The sequence below is a fragment of the Palaemon carinicauda genome, chromosome 6 (assembly GCF_036898095.1).
Source record: "Palaemon carinicauda isolate YSFRI2023 chromosome 6, ASM3689809v2, whole genome shotgun sequence".
NCBI classification, from domain to species: Eukaryota; Metazoa; Arthropoda; class Malacostraca; order Decapoda; family Palaemonidae; genus Palaemon; species Palaemon carinicauda.
In genome coordinates, this window is record NC_090730.1 from 181,394,140 (window position 1) to 181,411,409 (window position 17,270).

The 17,270-nt window shown below is 45.5% G+C and overlaps 1 long non-coding RNA gene across 2 annotated transcripts in view; it reads right to left on the bottom strand.

The window, feature by feature from the left end:
- Positions 1-17,270, bottom strand: part of LOC137642847 (uncharacterized) — a 60,463-nt gene that overhangs the window by 7,323 nt on the left and 35,870 nt on the right. For both annotated transcript variants that reach the window (XR_011044898.1, XR_011044897.1), the window contains exons 3-4: positions 17,032-17,192; positions 7,976-8,070 (exon numbers count right to left, since the gene is read on the bottom strand). This is a non-coding gene — a long non-coding RNA (uncharacterized lncRNA). The remainder of the gene's footprint in view (positions 1-7,975; positions 8,071-17,031; positions 17,193-17,270) is intronic.

Consider the following 17,270-nt stretch of genomic DNA (forward strand, 5'->3'; position numbering starts at 1 on the left):
TATATTTCCTTAGGAGGAAGGTCTCCATAAAGTTAAGAGGTATATTTCCTTAGGAGGAAGGTCTCCATAAAGTTAAGAGGTATATTTCCTTAGGAGGAAGGTCTCCATAAAGTTAAGAGGTATATTTCCTTAGGAGGAAGGTCTCCATAAAGTTAAGAGGTATACTTCCTTCGGAGGAAGGTCTCCATAAAGTTAAGAGGTATACTTCCTTCGGAGGAAGGTCTCCATAAAGTTAAGAGGTATATTTCCTTAGGAGGAAGGTCCCCATAAAGTTAAGAGGTATATTTCCTTAGGAGGAAGGTCTCCATAAAGTTAAGAGGTATATTTCCTTAGGAGGAAGGTCTCCATAAAGTTAAGAGGTATATTTCCTTAGGAAGAAGGTCTCCATAAAGTTAAGAGGTATATTTCCTTAGGAGGAAGGTCTCCATAAAGTTAAGAGGTATATTTCCTTAGGAGGAAGGTCTCCATAAAGTTAAGAGGTATATTTCCTTAGGAGGAAGGTCTCCATAAAGTTAAGAGGTATATTTCCTTCGGAGGAAGGTCTCCATAAAGTTAAGAGGTATACTTCCTTCGGAGGAAGGTCTCCATAAAGTTAAGAGGTATATTTCCTTAGGAGGAAGGTCCCATAAAGTTAAGAGGTATACTTCCTTCGGAGGAAGGTCTCCATAAAGTTAAGAGGTATATTTCCTTAGGAGGAAGGTCCCATAAAGTTAAGAGGTATATTTCCTTAGGAGGAAGGTCTCCATAAAGTTAAGAGGTATATTTCCTTAGGAGGAAGGTCTCCATAAAGTTAAGAGGTATATTTCCTTAGGAGGAAGGTCTCCATAAAGTTAAGAGGTATATTTCCTTAGGAGGAAGGTCTCCATAAAGTTAAGAGGTATACTTCCTTCGGAGGAAGTCTCCATAAAGTTAAGAGGTATATTTCCTTAGGAGGAAGGTCTCCATAAAGTTAAGAGGTATATTTCCTTAGGAGGAAGGTCTCCATAAAGTTAAGAGGTATATTTCCTTAGGAGGAAGGTCTCCATAAAGTTAAGAGGTATATTTCCTTAGGAGGAAGGTCTCCATAAAGTTAAGAGGTATATTTCCTTAGGAGGAAGGTCTCCATAAAGTTAAGAGGTATATTTCCTTCGGAGGAAGGTCTCCATAAAGTTAAGAGGTATACTTCCTTCGGAGGAAGGTCCCCATAAAGTTAAGAGGTATACTTCCTTCGGAGGAAGGTCCCCATAAAGTTAAGAGGTATACTTCCTTCGGAGGAAGGTCCCCATAAAGTTAAGAGGTATACTTCCTTCGGAGGAAGGTCCCATAAAGTTAAGAGGTATACTTCCTTCGGAGGAAGGTCCCCATAAAGTTAAGAGGTATATTTCCTTAGGAGGAAGGTCTCCATAAAGTTAAGAGGTATATTTCCTTAGGAGGAAGGTCTCCATAAAGTTAAGAGGTATATTTCCTTAGGAGGAAGGTCTCCATAAAGTTAAGAGGTATATTTCCTTAGGAGGAAGGTCTCCATAAAGTTAAGAGGTATATTTCCTTAGGAGGAAGGTCTCCATAAAGTTAAGAGGTATATTTCCTTAGGAGGAAGGTCTCCATAAAGTTAAGAGGTATACTTCCTTCGGAGGAAGGTCTCCATAAAGTTAAGAGGTATACTTCCTTCGGAGGAAGGTCTCCATAAAGTTAAGAGGTATACTTCCTTCGGAGGAAGGTCCCCATAAAGTTAAGAGGTATACCCTTCCTCTCTCGAAAATCCAATTACCATAAGTAATAACAAAAGATCGAAGCGAATCGTTAAGAGGGCAGTTTAGCAGGGTTGTAAAAAGGCAAGGCCAAACTTCCAATTATCCTCAGGAGTGAAGTATCCATGAAGTTGAGCGTTATACCCTTCCCTGATACAATTACTGTAAGTAATAGTAAGCAATCAAAGAGTACTGTCAGAGAACAGAGTATCCGGCTCACAACGAGGCAAGACTGCTCGTTCAAATCCAAAATGGGAATCTTTGCCAGGGGTAAAGTGGTATGAACATCAAGTAATACATAATAAAAGAACCATTTTTTAGTATATCATTAAATACTGAAGGAAAGAGGTGAAAACCCAAAGCAGGCTTCGAGTCCAATCAAGATCATCATCTGCCTTGAAATTCTTTAGCAAATAATGACGAGAACAATTAGGCTTGAGGCTAGAACCAGCACATGTCCCATGAGAACTGACAGTTAGGTAATTTGTTGTGTGACTATCATAATACCTATCAAGAGGGTGTCCAAAGGCTTGAATGTGCCACCTTTAAGGTAATTGTCCGAAGATGGGTTTTCCCTTCCATTCACCAGTTTGAGGACATATACTACAGAGTGGTTTTGCGGAACACTGAGGTTGCGGCAAGCCTACATGTATTGTGTTCGAAGCCCTAGCGACGCTTCCTGAGGATGTATAAACTCTTATGATAGTTTCTCTTCATCAGAGACGGTGTTTCTGAACACATTCTTTGGACCGGTCAAAATTCGAACAAAACGGTTTTTGGGTCTAGTATTACCAAGTAGTTTTGTGGAACGCTAAGGTTACGGCAAACCCATGTAAATAGTGTGCTTAGGGGAGGTCCCTAGCAACACTTCCCTAAGCATGCATAGATTCTTCTGATAGTCTTTATTACTTCTCGAGAGAACGTGTCGCTAACTAATTTCTTCTGGAGTGGCCAGAGCTCATGAACAAAGAGGGAGTGATATGTCTCAGCTATTTGTTCTATAAGAAAAACTAACACTGCTCTACGGGACAGAAAAATTAGTTGTTCGTGGGATTGGGAACCTCTTTGAGAGATGCTACTGTGAAAGAGGGAACCTGAGATCTTTTCCCACCAGAGTTTGGATTTGTTCATAGAACCAGAAACAGGAAAGGTGGCAGATCCACTGATAACATGACGTTAGTTCGTCCGGGGGAGGAGAGTTCTAATTGCCTCAAACAAGGCCTACTCCAAGTTCTAGAACTAGATCTGTTTCAAAACTCCCAAAGTGTCCTTAATCAAGGAGTAGTCTTGGAAGGCTCCCCACTCTAGTATAATCCCTAGTAAGAGTTCTATTTGACCTGAACAGTCTTTGTTGCTGACTAACTATTTCCAAGGAAGACTACCGTTAGATTCATATGTTACACGTCAAGTAAACCCACTGCAACTAGTCTAAGAGTGATTCCTTACAGAACTTTTAACGATCCGGTCGTCTTCTCGAGTTTATCTTGAGAAGTTTCAGACCTGATGACGGTTTCTTACATTTAAGAAGTTGTGGTGTCCATCTGATTTCGTTGGATCTCCTGGTCTTATATTCCTGAGTCAAGGGGGGAGGAGGACGGGGGAAGAGGACGGGGGAGGAGGACGTCAGCCATTACCAAAGTATTCGTTGAGAACGTTGGGTGACAAGAAATCCGGCAAAATTAAAAGATTCAAGACAGGAAAACATTGAAAGGGAAGCTTAATTAGGAGGTATGGAGGACATAACTCTACTAGTCATACCTGGTTCATACTCGGAGATAGTTATGACCGCTCCTACTCGGTGATGACCCGACTCCACAGGGGGAATAACTGGTTTAGGCCTCTCCGTAAATATCTATGCCAGGCTTCCTGACAGGAGTAAATGCGTATCTTATGGCTCTAAAAGTCCTTATCTATAAGCGACTTCTTAGCTTTTCCGAAGAAGCTACCTAGCCTCGGAAGGGAGTACCGAAGTCATGTTTAACAGATGGATGGGAAAGACAGGAGGTCAACTTACGACTTCACAGTTGAGCTTTTATTCTTGATACAACATGGTCCCCCAAGGATATGGGAAGCCAAGGTTCCTCTGATAGAGGAGGGGTTCTGTGTACTCATAGTCTTCCGAGGCTAAACAAGACCCTCATCGAGGATACTCTCATATATAGCCAAGACATAGCTTCTCAGGATGGGTAAATATTTTCCCAGAGAAACAAGGTTTCGTCATCTAATTTCTATTTTTGGGGATGATCTTTCTTTATGAAAACAGGAAAGTTTCCGGTTTATGGTCAGACATCTGACCGTCACCAAGTGGGCTGGCTCCATTCCATATTCTAGAGAATTAAAGGGGCCATACTTCCATAACCTAATTTTCCTATCATGATCTTGAGTCTAGTCAAGGGTATATGTTTGAGACAGTAGTCTTCTTCTCAGAAGGTAGTATCTTAAGAGATTTTCCTTCAGGTAGACTTGGTAAGGGCTTGCATCAGGTACCTCGCCAGAGCTTTGGGTACCCAACAGCCTGAAACCAACTTTTTTCTTTTTGTTACCCCAACTACTAAATAAAAAAGAAGTGGGATGGGATATATCCAAACGAAATCCTACCTCCTACTGTGAGGCTGAATGAAATGGAAACTTGAACCAGGTTCTTCCCTTGCCTGCAGATGGTATTGGAATACTCTTGAGGAAGTGGATGTCTAACACCGGAGGCCAGAGATGTCCTCCTCAACACAGTTAGTGGAGACGTATCTAGTCTAACCATGGTAGGGAAGGAAAGAAAAAGGGGAGACCTATATCCTGAACATGCTATATCAAGCTTCAGAGACTGGTCCTCGACCAATTTTACTATCTCGTCCCGCACTTTAACGTCCACTCCCTACCTGTGGTAAGCCCGGGAACACACATATTACTAGTAGGAGCCATTGAACCTGCTGCCTTTACCTTCCAGTGGTCTGAGTAGTTTGAACTACTGGATATGACTATCTTACACAATTCTCTCGTGGGAGCTGAGAGGGTGTCATACCAGTTCTTGTACCTCTTCCTTCCAAGGTAGTTTGTTCCCATCTTGCTATCTTTACTATTGCCGAGTACCTCTGCCTGGGAGAGCAGATAGGGGGAATTCACCAAATCAGACTTATAACTCTCCAGGGGGCAGCTGTTCCAAGCCTCTGGCCAAGATTACATCACACCTTTTTAAGACAGTTCCCTGAAGTGAAAGGATTTCTTGGGGGTTTGACCCTGCTCATGACAAATCTTCTAAGTGACTAGGACATAACGATCCTTTTGATTTTCCGTAGTCGCATAGCAGGATAGTGTTGCTCTTGACCAATGGTCGAGCCATGATCAGGTATGGATCGCAAACATTGCTGCTAATTCCATGTTCACCATTTCAGTGCTTGAAGAAACGGAGGAGAATGTAGTTACGTCCTTTGTCTACGCAGATGAAACTAGGCTAGTAAAGTTCACTTGGAACAGTAATGGGCTCTGAAAGACCCCAGATGGTGCAAATAAATTTCTCTGCTCAAACGGGGCCAGAGGTAGTAATCCTGGGACATGTTGGCTTCAAGAATTCTCAGAGGTCGAGAGCTGCATGTTAAACTGGGTTACTCTCTCTAGTTTGCCTGAAGAGGTTTAGTCCGTCCTTGAATTCAGGATTCTGTGAAGGGGACTCCCCTGAGCAGACAATCATTCATATCCACGGGGGGTCACAGTTTGGGCCACCACCTAGACCTTTTAGGGAGGATATCTCAACCTTGATGTGTTGGAAAAAAGTTCTCATGCCTAAATCCAGCACATGATCTGACCTTGTGGGGAATACCCTGGGATTAGTTGTACGCTTGTCTTGCACATGAAGAAAATCCTTCATGTGCAGAAAAGTTGGCGCCCGTGATGACGTCATCCCACACTGAGATGGCGAGGCGTAAGGCTTTATCTGGCTGAACAATGTTTCAGCCTGAATTCTGACAAGCGTCAGTTTCCGTAATTATCCTATTCAACTTCCCTACTCTAATAGTTAAGGAAGAAGGTAAGTGAAAAGGAATGCATAGTTTGGGAAGCTTTGGGGTTTGGACGCAGCTGATGCGGTCCGACCACCCGTTGAGATATGACTGCTAAGAGCGCTATTGGATTCTTAGACTGGGAAGACAGTAATACACTGGATACCTCTCTTGGGTTCCAGCTCATTTTTTTTTTTGCCTACACATACATTGAACAGTCTAGCTTATTCCTTACACAATCTTGTCTTTCCTCATACACCTGACAACACTGAGATTACCAAAATTCTTCTTTGCTCAAGGGGCTAATTACTGTACTGTAATTGTTCAGTGGCTACTTTCATCTTGGTAAGGGTAGAAGAGAAACTTTAGCAATGGTAAGCAGCTCTTCTAGAAGGTCACTCCAAAATCAAACCATTGTTCTCTAGTATTGAGTAGTGCCATAGCCTCTGTACCAAGGTCTTACTCTTGGGTTACAGTTCTCTTGTTTGAGGGTACACTCAAGCACACTATTCTACCTTTTTTTCTTAATGGTGTGATGGGCAGGCTTAATAGAAGGGCCATGGATGCCTGGTGGTTTACCAAGAGGTTGTCTTTTACTCATCAGTTTCTTTTTCTTTTCAAGACCATCCTTACTATCTTCCCGTTAGTTGAAGTGGCTATCCTGGAGGGTATTTAGCCTTGCATGGTGTATCGGCTCCTCTATGTTGACCAGATTTTCTGATACTTTTTTTAAATTCTATGGGTTTGATCAATTTCTTTATTTATAATTCTGTACATATTGTTTTAGTTATCATTCTTGTTAATTTAGTTTTCAAGTATGAGTATCTTTCTTTACTACCATTAATTCTTATGCTGTCTGGAAACATTGAGCAAAATCTGGGACCAGTATGTTTTAAATTTCCTCCATGTCCTCTGCTATATTGCAATATTCGTGGCCTTCACGCAAATTTTCAAGACCTTATAGCTGCATCCAGACAGTAAGATATTCTTTAAGGCTCAAAAACTTTGGTTCCTAATATGATGCACTCATCTGAGCTTCTTATACCTGGTTTTAAGAAGCCAATAATTTTGAAAAGGGATGCCTTTCCTAGGACAAGGGGAATGGCGGTGTATATTAAGACCGAGTACCCAGCTCCTCATAAGTGCTGCTTTGAATGTGGATAATTTTATCTTTGATTGTATTCTTACCATTATGACTTTGATACAAGATGATAGAAAGGCCCCTCTTGTCTTTGTTGACAATTTCAATGCTCTCCATAGGGAGTGATTAAATTCTGGTTCTCCTACCAATACAAGCAATTATAATTTCATGTAAATAATTGAGAAAACAATCGGAAGCGCAACCTAACCCGCCAACGGGAAAGGTGCTTCCCTCGTAAGTACACTGTTGGAGGCCCGTGAAAGGTGAACGCCCTTGAAAAGAGAAAGACCGAAGTCAATCTCTGAGAGGTCACACTCCCTTCACTCAGTAATCTATAAGTTTCCCGTAGGAAGAGGGAAAAGCGAATACAACAGTTGAACGAGGAGGGTCCAAACGATGACGATTTCCCTGCGGTGGCGGCCGAGTCAACGGTAGGTTATCTGCCGATGGGGAAGACCGATGGACAAGGGGGGAGAGGTTGGAAGGAAAGGTTCCCCTGCCTTGCGCCAGTGTCTTGAGAACCTGTCGTTACGTATCACACGCACAGCACAAACACTGGAAAGGAAACTTACAACATTTCTACATATATAAATACAGTACATAAACATTAAGAATGTTTTGATATATATACAGTATATATATATATATATATATATATATATATATATATATATATATATATATATATGAATGATAGGAAAAAGTAAGTCAAAAGACAAAAGTTGATGGCAGTCCAAAATAGGCTAGGAAGAAGAGCAGATACAACCGGTCTCCATCCGAGCTAAAAGTGAGCTAAATCACCAGTGTGTGAATGGGAGCGGTAACAAGCTAACCCCGCTAACTACCGGTGTGGGTAGTTAACCCTCGCTAAATTTCAATGGGTTGTCATTTCAGCTTCGCAGAAAGTAATACCCCTAAATAGATAGCGTAGCTTTGTATTCCAGTACGGAACAACTTTGTAATACACAACAACAAATGCAATTGTTTCTAATCCACTGCAGGACAAAGGCCTCAGGTTTGGCCTTATCATGACACTGGCCACTGCAGACAGGTAATGGTGGCAGACGTATCTTTAGTATCCATCAATATGATCTTGGTAGTTGCTGGGCCTGGCCTACCCTAAAAAAAAAAAAACATCACCGTCGTTCAGTAGGCATGGACTTATCAAGTGAATTATAATTATCGTCCTCCTCCACGTTCTGCAGGCATCCATCTGAAAGATTTAAATTATTTTAGTTTTAAATTGTACAGTATTAGTAATACAGATAAATACATTCTTATAAATAAATACCACTCGCCTATGTATCTTAATATCTTGGCCTTTTAAATAGTATACAGTAATAAGAATATAATGTACAAGGAAGTCCCATCTTATGATATGGGGCCACAAAAGCAGGCATTGTATGTATACTTTATAACACACACACACTATACAATAATGACATTTCTGTTAACCCTTTATTGATGTTGTAGCCGACACTTCCACTGGCCAGTTACTGACGTTGACCTCGATATACTTTGGGCTAATTCTTAACATGTTAAACTTTTACTTCACATCCTGAAAGGGTCGATGTTTATTGACCGAAATATAGTGTGACTTATTCATATTTCCTGTGTTTCTTTTATGGGCCTTTTTGAAAAAACATGTTAAACTACAATATTACATGTCCGGGAGTGCTGCCAACGTCCTGTGGTACAGCAGGAGCAAATTAAAATGACAAATTTGTAGATAATTAGTATTTTTCCTAACTATACAAACCTTGGCTATTTAATAGGGGTATTACTTTCAGCATAGCTGAAATGACGAGCCATTAATTTTCAACGAGGGTTAACTACCCACACCGCTAGTTAGCGGGGTAGGGAGGGTAACTTGTTACCGCTCCCCCTCACACATCTGTGATTGAGCTCACTTTGCTTGCAGGTAGGACTTCAAGAAGGATAGGGCTGGCGGGTAAGTTTGGTTAAATAGCTAAGGTTTGTATAGTTAGGAAAAATACAAATAATCTATGAATTTGTCATTTGTTCCGTAACTGGAATATAAACCACGCTATTTAATAGGGATGACTCACCCATTAGGAAGGGTGGACGTCCGTGCCAGTCTGGCTTTTTGGCTTTGCCCGGGGGCTCCTTATCTGTGTGTTAGCACTCAAGAAATAAGGAGCCCCTGCACCTCGCTAAAACCTTGCTACGTAAGGTCTGCGGCCTACGCAAGCTGTGTGTGAAGGTATGAAGAAGTGTGACTTGTCCTAGAAAGTTGTACCGAAGTTCTTAAATGGATAACTGTGCATTAGGACTTTCCCAATACCACCTTGTCAGGGTACGTTGGTATTATTCTTAATATTAGGTACACAAGGGAGCATGGTTTACCTGCAGTGGTTTGAGGTCAGCTATGCAGAGAACCCAGGATGCTGCTTTCACCAAGAGAGAGGATGTTGATAAAAGAATAAGGGCCAGTCAAACCTTTTTATTCATGCAGACTAAAACTTGGTAACAATACCCTCAACCTTCTGCTACTTGTCCAATAAGGAGCTTGAGGTTTTAAACCAACTCTTGTGCAGCCACCACAGGACCGATAGAAAACATATAGTCTCTCCTGTGGGTCACGTCTTGCATGTAGTGGGATGTGAACGTGTTATGACGTTTCCACACCCCAGCTTGAAGAACCTGCGTCACTGAATAATTTCTTATGAAGGCCAGGGACGTAGCAATGCCGCTGACATCATATGCTCTGGGGGGATGTGACATAGGAGGGTCTGGATTCAGTGCAAGGTCAATGACCCTGCGAATCCATGCTGAGATGGTGTTCTTGGTGACCCTCCTCTTAGTCCTTCCTGTGCCGACGAGTAGTGCTGGCACATGAGGACGGGCTGCGGCATTTCTCTTGAGGTACAGCCTCAAGCTCTTTACGGGGCATAGTAAGAGATGGTCTGGGTCATCTGTTACGGTATGGTGACTAGAAATCCGGAGGGAGTCGAATCGAGGATCCGCTACTCCCAGGTTCCGAGTCTTAGCAATAAACTCAGGGACGAAGCTGGACGTTACCTCTCCCCATCCCTTGAATGGGCGATGTTGTATGAGAGACTGTGAAGTTCACCGACTCGCTTGGCCGAGGCCAAAGCTAGCAGGAACACCGTCTTTCAAGTCATTTGGCGATCTGTTGCCTGGCGTAATAGTTCATAAGGAGGTCTCTTAAGAGACCCGAGAACTCGAACCACGTTCCATGGGGGAGGTCTCACTTCTGACTGAGGGCAGGTAAGTTCTTAACTCCGTATGAGTAGAGAAAGTTTTAGCGATGAAGAAATGTCAATTCCCTTCAGTCTGAAGGCGAGGCTTACGGCTGAGCGATAGCCTTTCACTGCCGAGACTGATAGGCGCATTTCTTCACGCAAATACACAAGGAACTTCCCTATTGCTGGGATAGTGGCATCGAGTGGAGAGATACCCGTTCCACACCAACCACAGAAGACTTTCCACTTTGCCTGGAAGACTGCTGCTGATGATTTCCGCAGATGGCCAGACATCCAAATCGCAACTTGTTGCAAAAATCCTCTCTCAGAGAGAAGATGCTGGATAGTCTCCAGGCATGAAGTCACGCTACGGATTTGTGGAAGATGTTGGTGTGTGGTTGTTTGAGTAGATTGTGTCGTGGAGGGATTTCTCTTGGTGGCTCCATTAGGAGTTGCAGAAGGTCCGGGAACCATTCTGCGTGATGCCATAGCTGAGCTATGAGTCATTGAAAGATTGACCAATGTTCTGCTCTTGTTGAGTACCCTCCTCTTCAGACAGAACGGGGAAAAAGGCGTAAACGTCTATGTTGTCCGACCGTTGTTGGTAAGCATCTTGCTAGAGAGCCTGGGGTCTGGGACTGGGGAACAGTACAGCGGGAGACTGAAGTTCAGGACCGTTGCGAAAAGATCCAGAGTCGGAGAAAAAGTCAGGACTTTGTTGGCTACTATATGATCCAAAGACCACTCAGTACTCACTATATGAGATGCTCAGCTCAGGTTGTCGGCGAGCACATTCCTTTTGCCTGGAATGAAGCGTGCCGATAGTGGTATCGAGTGGATTTTGCCCCATCTCAGTATCTCTACTGCTAGATGGGAGAGTTGCTGCGAAAAAGTACCTCCTTACTTGTTGATGTAAGCCACTACTGTGGTGTTGTCGCTCATCACCACCAATGAGTGGCTTGCTAGAAACTGTTGGAACTGTTGAAGGGCCAAAAAAGATGGCCTTCATCTCTAGGACATTTATGTGGAGGTACTTTTCTGACTCTGACCAGAGGCCTGAGGTCATGTGGTGCAGCACGTGGGGCCCTTACCCCTTTTTTAGAAGCGTCCCAGAACAGCATCAAATCTGTGGAGGGGGGGAGAGGACAGGAAGGTCCACCCCTTTTCGTAGATTCTCGTCTGTCACTAGAGGTCTGTCAGTTCCGCAGGTCCCATGGGGATCTGGATGTCCGAGGAGTCGTGGGATTGATTCCACCGGGACTTGAGTCGCCACTGGAGGGATCTCATCCTGAGGCGACCATTGGGAACTAGACGGGCCAACGATGAAATGTGACCAAGGAGACGTAACCACGAATGGGCCGGAAGTTCTTCTCGTCTGAGAAAAGGTCTTGTGACCTTTCTAAGCCTTGTTATCCTGTCGCCTGATGGGAAGGCTTTGTTGAGATTGGTGTCTATGATCATGCCTAAGTATACCAGTCTCTGAGTAGAGAACACTTTTCAAGATTTACCATGATCCCCAGATACTGGCTAAGTCTCAGAAGTTTGTCTCGGTGTTGAAGAAGGGTCGACACCGAGTCTGCTAGGATCAGCCAGTCGTCCAGATAACGGAGGAGACGGATGTCAATCCTGTGTGCCCAAGATGATACTAGGGTAAACACTCTGGTGAAAACTTGTGGTGCTGTGGAAAGACCAAAGCACAGCACCTTGAACTGGTACTTTCTGTTGTCTAGGCTGAATCTTAAGTCCAGCGTACACATCAAGTCTTGCGGTCTTACTCCTAGTCTGACCGTGTCTGCCGTCTCCATGCTGAACGGAGTTTGTGTGACAAACTTGTTCAGGGCTGACAGGTCGATGACTGGTCTCCAAGTTCCAGAGGCCTTTCTTACAAGAAAGAGTCGACTGAAGAAGCCTGGGGATCCATCGAGGACCTCTTGGAGAACGCCCTTCTTCAACAGAGTCTGGACTTCTGCTCGAAGGGCTTGCCCCCTTGGCGATCCCATGGCACTGGATTCCTGGTCAGGGGAGGTAGGGGAGGTAGAGATGTTATGAACAGGACGCAGACCTAGACGGATCAAGGAGATTGTCCAGGAATCGCCCCCGAGTTGCTTCCACCTGTCTGAGCAACTTTGTAAGCATCACCCTCCGTGGTGAAAATGCAGGGGGAATGCCTATCCTAGCGTTTGCGGCCTCGGCTGCTCCCTCTAGGATTCTTTCTTCCCCTGGAGGACTTTTTGCCTTTCCTGTCCTTGACAAGAAAAGGCTTAGACACCACAGTCTTCCCTGCTGTTTTCGTCGTTGTTACGATCTTGGTTGGACGGGACTGCTGGGGTGTTGGAGGTTTATAGGGCTTAGATGTTAAAGCCTTATGGAGGAGGGAGTCTTGATGAGACTTCCTCCACCTATCAGCAGCAAGTTCCACATCCTTAGGCTCAAACAGATGGGACCCCTCTAGGGAGGAATGTCTGAGCCTGTTTATCTCGACGATAGGGACATTCTGGTGGAACCTCTCTGACACTGTATCTCGACGTTTCAAGATGGCGTTTGCCCACAAGTTCAAGACTTGGCGGGCAAGAAACTCAATCGTGCGAGTGCCTGAGAGAAGGAAGGTTTCCATAGCTTTCCTAGTATGTTCCTTGGAAAAATCCTTGGACCGTATCAGGATACCTAAGGTCCCTAACCAGATGTCCAGCCACGAAGTAGCTTGCATAGCATACTTGGTGACCACCTGATTAAGGATCTAGGTTGTCGAGAACGAGACCTCCCGGTTGGAGCCTCTCAAGAGGGATTCCCCTGGTTAGCTCTTCCAGAGTGTGGTGAAGAGGAAGAGCTGAACTGGGTTCCTCCAGGATCTCGAAGTACCTCCTCTGCTGTACGCGAGGAGGTGGAAGGACCTTGTTTGGGGTACCGGCACGGTTGGAGGAGGAAAACTCAGAGAGCTGTAGGGAGATCTTATCCCTGGTACTCTTCACCCCTTGAGACCAGGGCAGGGCTGCACTGGTCTTTGAGGGTTTCTGAGTACCAAAGATGCGGTCTAAGACCGTGTCTTTGCCTTGTCGAGGGAGTATCTCTGGGCCGGAAAACCCATTGAGAACCCTCATTAGAGTCAGAACCTGCCAGAATGCATGCTCTGACTCTTGCTGGTCTCCTGCTGTAGAACTTGCAGCGAAGTCTCCTATCCCCAAAGGCTCTTCTTGGGGTGAATAGCGGACATTCCCCGAGTGGCTGGCCGTCTCCATTCTAGCCCTAGTGGAGGACTTTGGCAGTGTTATAGTCTTTGGATTCCTTCCGAGGAAGGAGGCAAGACTCCAACATTGATGATCTGTGTGGCATGTCCCTCCTGATCTCAGATTGCGGGGAACTCTTGGTGTGAAGAGAGGTTTCCTCCATTGGTGCGATGGAGGAGTCTCTCTCCATGCGCGGTTCCCTTGGTGATGGGAAGTCTTCGTCCGACAGGGATGGAGACTCTCTCTGAGAAACAGAAGGAACTTGTCTCGATGGTCTGCATGGAGTCAGCTTCGCCCTCGGGGAAGTGACCGCATCAGAAACTCCTCTTTTCCTCTTCAAAGGGTTAGAGGAAACCATGGTTCCGTGCCTTAGGTCTACAGCTATAGGTCGCTCTGATGAGCGATCAGACAGGACAGGCTTGAAAGCTTGTTACGGCTCTGACTAAGGCACTGAACCAGGGCTGCTGGCTGACGGATGTACAGTCAGACTCATCCCCTGAAGGGAAAGGGACCAAACGTTCCCTACGAGGAGTCATTGTGATAGGTGGGTCCACCTTAGAAGGCAGTTTAGAAATCCTGAACCCCTCTGCTTGAAAGTGTTTCCCTTCTCCCGCAGTGCGCGTTGGAATGCATTTGTGGGGAGGGGAATGAGGTGATGGCGACCTTGCCGGATGACGCATCCGTGCTCGTGCCGGAGAAAGTTGGGCCGAGCGTGGGAGAAAATTGGAACATGCGTGGGTGCACAGGAGAGTGTTGGCGCACGTCCGTAGGAGAGAGTTGGCGCGCGGGCACATGGTGGCGCACAGAGTTGGCGCGTGGACACATGGTGGTGTGCAGGCGAGCGCTGGCGCGCTGATGAAAGTTGGTGCGTAGGTGAGGGCGGCAATGTGGTTGTCATTTCACCTACAGACTTGTGCGCTGGAGAGTCATGGGGCGCAGGTATTTGCCGCGCTGGTTGGCGAGCGAGCGATGAAGGGCGCACATGTTGGCGCGGGGGAGGGCGCTGACACGTAGGAGAGCGTTGGCGCGCAGGCGAGTGCTGGCGCTCAGGAGATTGTAGGCACGTATGCGCAAGAGAGCGCAAATGCGCTGTGGTGTGCTGGCACGTGGGTGACCCTGGGTGTGTGCGCAGGTGATCGTGGGCGTGTGGGCACGTAGCGCGCAGGAGAGCGCTGACGTGTCGGTGAATGTTAGCCCGTAAGCGCGTGAGGCTGCTGCCGTCTGTGAGGACGAGCAGGTTGACGGGCACGCCAAAGCACTGTAGAGTGATGATCTGCTGGTGGGCGCTGAATGTCTGAGCGTGTGGCGTGCAGGGCGACTGTGATAGCGCGCAGCTGTGCACTAAGTGGAACTACAGTGGGCTCTACAGGCGACAGGAATGGTGATGGAAGGTCGGCAGGTCTGGAGGATGGATGGTCGACGTGTCCTTTGTAAGGACGACCATCCACCGAAGGAGATCGCAAACGATCTGCAGAGAGGTCCAGGACCGAAGTCACAAGACTGGTTGCAGGTGCAGTGATGGATGATGTATGAAGGTCTGACCGGGGCTCCTCTTCGGGGGACTGCAGTGATGACGTTGAACCAAATAAGCACCTCGAAGGGAGACTTCTAAGGCGAAGAGGAAGGCGAGCCTTCCGACGGATGCACCCTCTGGGGGCTGTTGGATCAGCAAGCTGACCATCAGCAGTACTCCGAAGGGGAGTCTCTATAAGTGAACTCCCCCGAGGGGAAGAAACACTTGCAGGAGAGACCAACGTTGAACTTAGTTTCCCCCTCGTAGGATGGTCAGGAACGGGGGAAACCAAGTCGGCAGCTACAGCTGTGGAGTTTGGAGTGGCAGAGATGGATGACGCTGCATGAGACACCTTCGACACAACAACGTCGACAAGAGTCGGTGGATCTACCTCTGACGGCGACGATGATTGCTTAACAGAAGCACCCATGCGGATGAACTGCAGCAGGGATTCCTTGGAGGGTGAACCCATGAGCCCCAAGGAAGACCGTATCTGAAAAAGGGAAGTTAGTGACAAGGCCTCACCAGGGGAGAGTGGTGGGGCTGCTTTGCTAGGGGGAAGCAACAACATCACCTCTCGAGACCCGGGGTTGGTCACTAATAACTTGGTCTACACTACTACTAGTCTCAAGTAAGAGACCGAACGAGTAGGAGCTTCGGAGGAGTGTTGGGCGACGGAAGAAGAGGCCTTGGGTTTTTCTTCCTTCGAAGGAGAAACATCCCGCTTGGACTTCTTCTTCCGCCGTCGCGCAAACCTCTCCCACTGGGAGGAAGACCACTCCCTGCACTTGTTAACACTATCCCACTGTTGACCTCTGCAGGAAGGACAAAGGGCGTGAGGATCAGTCTCAACCACCGACATACATGTTCCACAAGGGCCGCTGGAGAGTCCAGGGCAGGTGCGCATGGTCGCAGAAGTCAACTTCACACACACTCAAAGAGAAAGAGAAAAATTGGCGATAATGGCCACCAAAAGTCAGCGAGGATGAAGAGTGGCAACGACCGTTCAACATCCGAGCCGAAAGCAAAGTGAGCTCAATCACAGGTGTGTGAGGGGGAGAGGTAGCAAGCTACCCTCCCTAACTAGCGGTGTGGGTAGTTAACCCTCGTTAAAAATTAATGGCTCGTCATTTCAGCTACGCTGAAAGTAATACCCCTATTAAATAGCGAGGTTTGTATTCCAGTTATGGAACAAACCTACATTAATAATGTAAGCTTCCATGTGAAGTACAGTAATCATCGTTCATTTACGATGTAGGAACAGAAGTAATGTGAACTTCATTTCATACTCAACACTTGAGGACAAGCAACAAAGTCGAAAGATGCACATCAAACTGAGCTAAAGTGGGGTATTACTCTGAGTTATTGTGCTTTCTTTGCCCCCCCCTCCCCCCCTCTTTTTTTTTATTTTTCTTTTAACAAACTGGTATCTAATCATGGGAAGGTTCAACAAGGAGTTGGTCTTTTGTCTGGTTCCAAAGAAACAATATCTTGGTTAAAAAATAATTTATTTGAACAAAGTTCAGTGCTGTTCCCCCCTATTGAAGTGAAAGCCCCAAATTCCAAACTTCATATAAAATTTTCTATGGCTGATGCTCTTGTTATATGCTGACATGTTTACAGCTCCCAGCCATGCATAGCTGCTGCCCTATCAGGAGGTTACTTGGGTGAATGCATGACTACCCTTGTTCTCATTACTTATTCCAACCTGAAAATCTGTCAATAGCTAAAGGAACTTTTCCAACACAGCACTGAGAGGAGGGCGGGTGATGCTCATAAACTTCGGAAAGTACCGATACAAATTTAATGGAAAATTTGTGTTTAAATTTCTTCAAAAACTCCATTTCTGAATCCCACACTAAAAGCCGGCAGTGATGGCGATGTCAAGGTTCAGTAAAGTCTACCCAAATATGAAAGCAAAAAGGTCTCTCTTGTGCAATTGTTCCAAACCCCTCACGGTTTTGGGAAGTATTAGCAACTGTACCTTGTAGAAATTATACTGATCTGTATATTTCCAAACATCCAGAACAAGTTACCCTGTTGCAAAACCCACACATAGACTTAATTAACTATTTCCAACATCAAACACATCATTTTTACTAGCTAAACAACAGGCCCTGTTGGAAAAGCTTTCCTAGTTTATCTCTGGAATCTGGTACGAGAGAAAGGATCCCTAGGGTAAGACTACAGGGAATTTCTTTATTACTTACTCGGGCAATTCTTCTCCACCTGTATTTTGGCGTGACATCATCATCTTGCTAATGCTGGTATGAACCCCAGTATATATATGGGCCTCTAATTGTGGTCATCATTGAGTTATTGGACAAAATGGTTAGTAAAGAATCCACCCTCAGTAGTTGAAAGATTCCATCTGCAAAATTCATATAAGTCATTAGTTTTAAATTGCAGTATTAATATAGTTGAACACAGTTGTATAAAAAATAACCTT